Source organism: Lipotes vexillifer, unplaced genomic scaffold (genome assembly GCF_000442215.2).
Source record: "Lipotes vexillifer unplaced genomic scaffold, Lipotes_vexillifer_v1.1 scaffold511, whole genome shotgun sequence".
NCBI lineage: Eukaryota > Metazoa > Chordata > Mammalia > Artiodactyla > Lipotidae > Lipotes > Lipotes vexillifer.
In genome coordinates, this window is record NW_006784934.1 from 457,441 (window position 1) to 466,579 (window position 9,139).

Here is a 9,139-nt window from a genome sequence, read left to right on the forward strand (position 1 = left end):
AAGGTACAAGGTATCTCTTGTAAACATGCAGTTTTATAAATGCCTAAATGTTTTGTACTCATATATACAGCAAAGCATTAAAATACAGTTTTTTACAGATATATTAATTAGATTTGATGACCCTAGGAATTAGCAAGATTAGACTTCTGACATCCTCAGCCACCTGGATTATAAGATTAAGCCTAGCAATGATATGAGGGTTTCAGCAGAAAGCTGTCACAGGGCCTGCCCACTTTATTTACTCAAGCAGTAAGTTTAGTCTTTTATCTCCCGAGGACTCACATACATGACTGATAATATTTTCATGGGAGATATTTCCAAGACACTCCCATTGAAGAAGGTATATCAGGACAGCTGTGTGTAATCACTTCAATATCTATATTTTTAAAAGTAAGTTATTTTTACAGGGACCTACTGTATAGCACAGGGAACTATACTCAATATTTTTTAATAACCTATAAGGGAAAGAATCTGAAAAAGTGTGTATATATATATATGGATAACAATGAATCACTCTGCTGCACACCTGGAACTAACACAACATTGTAAATCAACTGTACTTCAAAAAAAAAAGTTATTTTCAAACTTAGAATAAATTGTGTTTCCCACCACAGTGGTGACCTGGTGACTCTTGAGTGTCACTCAGCCAGCATGATGATTTCTTTTGCGTTTCTTACATTTCCCTAGCACCTAGTATAGTACCTTGCACAAAGTAGGCACATCTTTTAAATCTAAATTTTATTTTGACAAAGTAAGCAATTAATTGACAGGTTGGTATGATTTTAGCCAGAAGGGACAGCTGACAGCAGCAAAGACACTAGACCTATTAAAAGCAAGCTAGTTTTGTCTGCTTTTGCACGTTTTTACAATGGCGGTCTGAAACCTTTTGGTGTTGGCAAAAGTATCACGAGAAAGCTCACCATCATCTAAGCTCACCATCTTCTGCTCTTCTAAGAAGTGCAGTATATTCAGCATATTTTAATGAGTATTGTAAGTGTTAATCCTGCATCTTCAGGAAAAGATGTTCTTCAATGTACCTTTTAAAGAAAAAATTTGTAACTTTTGAGAAGTTTCCATATAAAATGGTTAACATTTTAAAGGTTTGTATAATGCAGGGTTAGTTTGATTACATGGGAAGTTCACTTATGGACTATTTCATTGTCCAACAGTGTTGTTTAAATGAAGCACCGCTGTATTTATTGGCAGTATTTTACCATGGCTCTCATTTGGTAAGCCAAAGAGCTTGAGTAAAATGAGATATAAATGTTGTATTGAAAGCAGACCTTAGATATACTTAAAATTAAAACCTTTTATTTTCGTATACTTGTAGCATGCACTGTATGTCTACATATGTTCATGCTTAGAATTTTGAACACTTGTTTAAAATTTGATTTCTCATCAACAGTTTTATTTTATAGTAAGTTCTAGTAATTTTGCTCTTTCCTTAACATTCCCTGAAAATCCCATCTTACTTGAAACAATAGATTAAAACCAGACTGGCAGTTGGGGAACGCTTTCTATTGCAACCATGTGTGTCAGAAGAAAGGATTAGGTTTCCTTGACCAAGAACATCAAGGGGAACCTCCACCTCTGCAGACACACCTCTGTTCCTCAGTAATGGAGAGTGTATATCTAGTTAGATTTAAATGGGATAAGGAAAGAGTTTAAATCCACTCTTAGCTCTGGTAGTATAATCAGCCCTCCAGTCTCAAAGTATCCAATTTTGTTTCTCTAATTTAATTCTAAGTGTCAGGTTGGTATTAGATGCTGATCAAGGTAATGGAGAGTTACCCTACACATTTATTCACTTAAAGAAGAATTTTGCAGAATGCAAAGACTAGATGGCATCTATGTTCAAAACTTACTTGAAGCACAATCCATTCACCTCTGACCTTTCATTTATATTGAATATGTTTTTCAAGTACAGAGGGAGAGATTCCACAATGAAGGCAAACCTTTTGCTTCATAATCTAGGGTACAGCCACAGTTCTCTGGCCATACTGTCTTATGCTGGACTCATTGTGACTTAAATCAAACTGAGGCAGAGTCTCCTTTAGAGTGAGATAGTTTCCAAGAGTCACTAAAATACATGGGAAACAAAAATAATGATTTGGAGATTGTTCTTTTACACCTTTGGCTTAATTCTAGTTCTACCCCTCATTTTATATTTGATGAAACTGGTCCAGAGATATTAAGTACCTTAATGAAAAATCACACAGCAAATAAGAGCAGGAATAGGAAGGACTTTGATCTCCAGATGAGTGCTCTACTTTAAGTGACTCCACTGTAAAGCTGAAGGAGCTAAGGCTGGGGCTGGTCCAAGCAAGGAACAGTTTGACCTAAGGGCACATCCTTGTCATGCTTCAAAGTCAGAGCAACTAAATGGCTGAGTTTTAAAGGGTTGATGCTCTCATCTCTCCACCCCTAACATTAAAAGATGCTGTTTTTCCCTAGTAATTTTTGGGGAAATGCAAATTGTAGCATCTTCTTTGTATGAGGGTAGTAATCAGGAGGCTTATCTGGTCTTTGGGAAGGCTACTTAGGTGCTTGAAGGGTGGCATTACTATCACTTTTTTCCTGGAAGGTAAAAAAATAAAATCAAGGGAGAGGCTGGGTGATGTGGATAGCAAAGTAGAATTTTTCTCGGAGTACCTTTTTCTTAAAATTAAGGGCCAATTCCATAGTCTTTTCTAGATTAGCCTTCTTACCTTAAGGACTCTTTCCTACTCCACAACAATGAAGACATTTTGATCAGGGTTGGGAGAAGGTGGTGAGGATGGGGAAAGCCAGAGCAGACATAAGTGAATAATTTAGTTATTGATCTTCAGACAGCTGACTCCATTACTTGTAGAATCCTTTGTGTGTAGTACCAGGAAGAAGACTGATTATATGGGGGAGTTGCAGGCCCTGGGATTCCTGTTCATTTTTCATGTTTTCTCTCCATACTCTTTTTCAAACTGCTTTTCAACATTAGAATACAGATCTTCAAAGAAGACAGAGAATTGCTGCCTTATTTAAGTATGGATCTAGAATGGAGAGCATAATTTTGGAGGAATGTAAGAGATTTTTTTCAATGTCCCCCATCCCCACTGTCCACCCGCAGTCTTAGGACATATGTTCCATGGAGGAAATGGAGCTTAGCAATGAGCAAATTAAAGTTTTGCAGGGACATCTTACTTTGTTATCTCTCTTTGCATGCCATATCTTTTCCAGGTGGTATGGCCCTAAAGACAAGATCCATATGTTATCTGCACACTCATGCTATTTTTTTTTTTTTTATTTTTTTTTATTTTTTTTGCGGTACGCAGGCCTCCCACTGCCGTGACCCCTCCCGCTGGGGAGCACAGGCTCCGGACGCGCAGGCTCAGCGGTCGTGGCTCACGGGCCCAAACGCTCTGCGGCACGTGGGATCCTCCGGGACCGGGGCACGAACCCGCGTCCCCTGCATCGGCAGGCGGACTCCCAACCACTGCGCCACCAGGGAAGCCCACTCATGCTATTTTTAAATTACCACCCTTTGCTCTCAGCTACTTCAAAACTAGGGTGATTAGGCTTCCCTCTTCTGGATTTATGTTTTACAAAAAGAACTATAGCAAGGTCTTCAAAAAGCTTCCTGAGTGTCTTTAGATAAGCTGTTTTCTCTTTTGTCTATGTAATCAAACTACATCAGATTCCTGCCCACTCTGTACCTGTCTGGTGTGATTCTAGGATCCTAGCTGTGACCACTGAAAGTCAGACATAATCCTTAGGTCTTGATCTTTCTAAAAACAACACCAAAAGATAGCTTAATCTCTCTAAAAACAGGGAGGGTGTTACCCTCACTGTCTCTGTCAAATCCCATCTCTAACCAGTTAGATTCTGTTGGACTTTCCAAAACTCAACTGACAGTTGCAATTAGCGATTTTTGTTTTTCACTTTTTCTCCTTAATAAGCAGAACTGAGCATGAATTTGGAGAAAATTTGTATGGTGGTTCCATTACTGATCTCAGTGAACCGTTTAATCTTCATGTGCGTCTTTTCCTTGTGTAAAATGAGTAAAAAGTAGGAGGGCTAAATGACATAAATTGTAACTCTTGTGATTCTAGAAACTAGTTTTTGTCCCAGAATCTAACTGTCCCAAATCAGACTCATTTAGAAGTATAGAGATGGGTATTAGAGTCAGGATCCATATTTCAAGCATATGCCCTGACCCATGTCCCTGGCAGATACTGACATACAGATATTGAGAACAGGCCTCACAATTTTTTCAAGACTGTGCCCCGGGCAGCTACTCTCAACCGAATAAAATTGGGCCTACTTGTCAGCCTGGCATGGCAGGGTTAGGTTTGTGAAAAACAGAGAATATGAACCTTTTCTCACCCAACTGTGAATGTGAAGTGGCTTTTCGAAGATCACTTTTCAAAGCGTAGGTGGGAAGAGTATCTTGACCTGTTTTCATCCTCTGTAGCTACTTTAGGTAGCAGTTTGCTTAGCTCCCAACTACACTGCTTTTTGTTGTTTCTCAGAAATATACTCATTATTTTGTAATTGTCAATCACAATGATGTATAGGACAGTTGCTAATCCAAGAGTTTTAGGAAGGGTTACCTAACAGATGCTGTGATCTTTAGGAGAGGAATGTAGCCACTGTCCGTCCACAGCTTGGCAGGTGTGGGGAATGGGAATAGCCCTGCCTGTCTCTCCTCCCACACTCTGATCTTCTGACCTGTTGGTTCCTCTCATTTGCTGAACACCAGGGCAAAGGAACATGATTTATCTGCTCCATAAAGGTCAGTCATTATCCCTACTCCCCAAGAAGTACACGACAGGTTGCAAAATGGTACACCGTGCATCTGGACGGCCAAATGGAAATATTCAGTACAGAACTATCCATTTATAGAACTAGAAATATAACTGTAAAAAAAGAAAAAAGTGAAAAAACTCCCAGTCTTCTTAGGATAACTTTTCTTTTTTTAGGATAACTTTTAAGCAGGCATTAAACTTGATGGAAAACCATGTTTTCATCTCTAACTTAGCAGAGTACTTGGGACATCAGAAGAGGGCTCAATAAATATTGGCAGATTGATTAAATGAACAAATGAACACGTGAGGAGAAGGAGGGAGGTGTGCAGTGGGATATTTTAAAGATAGTGCAGGGAATTAGGAAAAAAAATGTAAAGCCTAAAATAAGCCCTAGAAGCATTTTTTAAATCTCTGATATATGCTTGCTTTCTTGTGGTTTGCTTTTTCCACTAACAGGCAGAATGCATAAAATATTCTGATTAGTTGAGGCTTATTACTTAGGTTCCAGCTAATGTTTTATATATAAATCTAAATTACCGCTCTTCCCTTCTGCTTCTCTTTCTGTCTGGTCAAATCCCTGTGGGAGGGAGTAACATTCCTGTGGTGGGTAAAATAATTTCTATGGAAATTATTCAAAATGCAACTTCAGTAAACACTATGTGAAGATATGATTTATTTCTGGATTCAGTCCTTGTGCTTGCGTCATCTCCCTATTTATCATCAAGTTCTCTGTTTGCCGGCATCTCTTTTTAAGGATTTGCCCATATCAGTTTTGCATCTCAGAGGATAAACTTCCGTCAGGAGGGTTGCAGCAACCGGAAGCAAGAGAGGAAAGATTGTGTGAGAAGAGATTGTGTCCCAAGAGGCAATGGGTGTACTGAACTTTATTCCTAGTCCCAGCTCTGCCATAACTTGCAAAGTGACATTGAAAAGTCCTTAACCTCTCAGCTTGCTTTTTATCTGAAAAAATGGGAGTGGTTGAAGCAGATGATGTTCAAGGTTCCTTCCTGCCCTTAACTATATAAGCTTACACTCAAGCAGGTGTTACATGTTTAACCCAAAGATCTCCCAGTGCTTTGGAAACACATCTACAGGCTGATAGGCTGAACTATCTTCACATTTTGACAGATGATCCCACTGGGACCTCGGTGACTCCTTAATCATTTCATTATAAATCTGTGAAAGATCCAGAAACTGCCTTGAGTAGCGTGTTGGAGGAACCGAACCAAACTGTGACTAACTTGAAGAGTGTTGTTAGTGAGAAAATCATTAGATAATAAATCCAAAACAAAGGTGGAAAAACGAGTCTTCTGATATTATCACATGCATTGGAGTAAGGGGAGATGGCGTTTGGAAGCTGGTGCCAGGGAGAGAACCCAGAGGCAGAGTAAGAACTGGAGGAGATGGGAGATCATGTAACTGTAAAGGTTGTCCAGCAAATGTGCTATTACTTTTCTTGATTCATACTATTCACTCATTCAAAAATCATTTAACGTATGCTTACTGCATGCCCATGAAACTGAAGGACTAAAAATGTAATCCTTGTGTCACTACAGGTACCATGCAATGCTTCTATGTTATCACGTGTACCGCCTTCTTTTCTTGGCTCTAGTTTCTTAGTTCCCACTCTGAAACCTCAGAGACAAAGGACTTGGAAAGCCAGCATTTTTCCCTGCCTCTCTCCCACCCTTCCTTCCTACCTTCTTCCCACACTTATTGACCACCAACTGTTAACCTGAGACTAAGTTACTGGGGAACCATGGAGGATAAAGACATGGATTCCACCATGGAGAAGCTTGAGTATTGCAGGGAAGATTTCTTATAAACTTGCTAAAATACAATAGTATAGGTGCCATTCTCAAGCATGGACATGGTAGTGTAAACTCAGGTCCCCCAATTTCTAAAAAGTGGCAACCAGATCACTCAATATGAGTCCACAAAGCCCCTGACAGAACAAGGATGCACTTCTTGGGACATCCCTTCTGGTCGACATGCACAGCTCCCACACCAGCCCCGGCTACACCTGTCAATTCTATTGTCACTGTAGTCACCTAAATAAAAACAAAATCCACATGCCTAGGGCACAGTTCGCACAAAATAGGACTGTGGTTCCTCCTCAAAGAATAACACCCCTTTAGAGCTTATTTTATCCCTCTTGTCTTAGAACCACTGGGGAATCAAGGAGGGAAGGTAAAGAAGGGGGTCTCTGGCTCTGATCTTTACTGGGTTAGGAGGATCCCTCTCCAATCCTGTTGTGGCTCCGTTTGTTAATAAGTCTCTTTTCCTAGAACACTCAGCCTAGGTCTCAGATTCTTAGACATTTCCGTTTGTCTGACACTCAACACCAGGAGGCGGTGGGATGAAGTTTGACAACATGATGCTAATAACACACACTCTTCAGGGCTTGACATTCTGTTATTTACTCATCTGGCAAAAACTTACTGGGTGTCTATCCCGTGCCAGCCACCACGCTAAGCACTAAGTACACAAAGCCGAATAAGATACTATCTGTGCTCTTCCAGATCACAATTTAATGAGGGAAACTGCAAACACTAACTATTACAGGGAAAGTGTCTTTATAGCAAGAAGATCTTTTAATTTCCTTCAAATCACACTTTAGGGACAGTCCACTATTTACTATTTGGATGACCTTGGACAGGCTTCCGAAGGGTATTTGCCCCACTTTCCTCACCCAAAGATACCAAGTTCCCCAAGTGCCCCAACAGCTCTGAGAGGAGCACTGGGCTGACTGGTGAATGGAATTTCAAATTGGAAAGAGGAGCAGGATGCTCTTAAGAGGGATAACTACATGTGTGAAGGAAGCATGGATATGCAAATAGAAAGGCATACAGAGGAGTGAAGATAGGGGAATAAGGTATTAACACGTCTCCCTGCATCTGTTCTTGTCCCCTTCCGTTTATTCTCAACCAGCAGCCAGAGCAACCCATTAAAATGTGTGTTATTGGGCTTCCCTGGTGGCGCAGTTGTTGAGAGTCCGCCTGCCGATGCAGGGGACACAGGTTTGTTCCCCGGTCCGGGAGGATCCCACATGCCGCGGAGCGGCTGGGCCCACTGAGCCTGTGCGTCCGGAGCCTGTGCTCCGCAACGGGAGAGGCCACAACAGTGAGAGGCCTGTGTAACTCAGAAAAAAAAAAAAAAAAAATGTGTGTTATTGTAAATCATGGTCACTCCTCTGCTCAAACCCTCCAGTGGCTTCCCAAGTCCTTACCAAGACCTATAAGGCCCAGATGATCTGTATTCTCCATCCCAGCCTCCCTTTCTGACTTCTTTGCCTATTGCCTTCCTTTTATCTTGCTCTGCTCTGGACACTCTGGTCTCCTCACCAGCCCTCAATGCTTATCACCATCTAACATATTTTACTTAATTTACTTTCTCATTCTCTAGAATGTAAGCATCATAAAAGCAGGGACTTTTGTCTGTTTTATCCTGTATCTAAAATTTAGAAAGTGCATGACTAATAACATACTTGCTAAATGAATTTCTCCAGTTTGTGGCTTAGGAAACTAAGATCCAAAGAAAGAAAGTGAATGAGGTCAAAGTGCTCCTTAGAAGGAGAGTCTGGACTTAGTAAGACTTAGATCTTCTGTCTCTCTGTTCCACAGACTCTATGGTAGACAGAATAATGGGCTCCAGAGATGTCTACATCCTAAAGCCCAGAAACATATGGCAAAAGGGACTTTGCAGATGTGATGAAGTTAAGGATCTTGAGATGGGGAGATCCTTCGGATTGTTGGCTTAACTTCTGACATTCCTTCCCTCAGCCTCTTCAACTCCTAGATTTATTTATTCACTCATTTATTAATTCACTCAACCAATACTTACTATATATATTGATAGATCTGTTTTAGCAGAAGAAAAACGAAGGATATGAAAGGGTAACTTTTACATCTCTATGTAGTGTTTTTTAAGCCATGGAATTTTGCTTTGGGAATTTCTAGTGTTTTTTAATTTAAAAGAAAAAAATATTTTCTGAGAGATACTCTGAGCCACACACTGTGGTAGATACTGGAGATAAAAAAAAGTCTTGTGGGGCTTCCCTGGTGGTGCAGTGGTTGGGAGTCCGCCTGCCGATGCAGGGGACACGGGTTCGTGCCCCGGTCTGCAAGGATCCCACATGCCGCGGAGCGGCTGGGCCCGTGAGCCCTGGCCGCTGAGCCTGCGCGTCCGGAGCCTGTGCTCCGCAACGGGAGAGGCCACAGCAGTGAGAGGCCCGCGTACTGAAAAAAAAAAGTCTTGAACTACACACACTTACAGTTTTATAGGGGTGACAAGTGAACAGAGAATCAGATTGCCCCACCTCAAGCAAATGTCACCAGGGAGGGAAGCAGGGTTTCGGT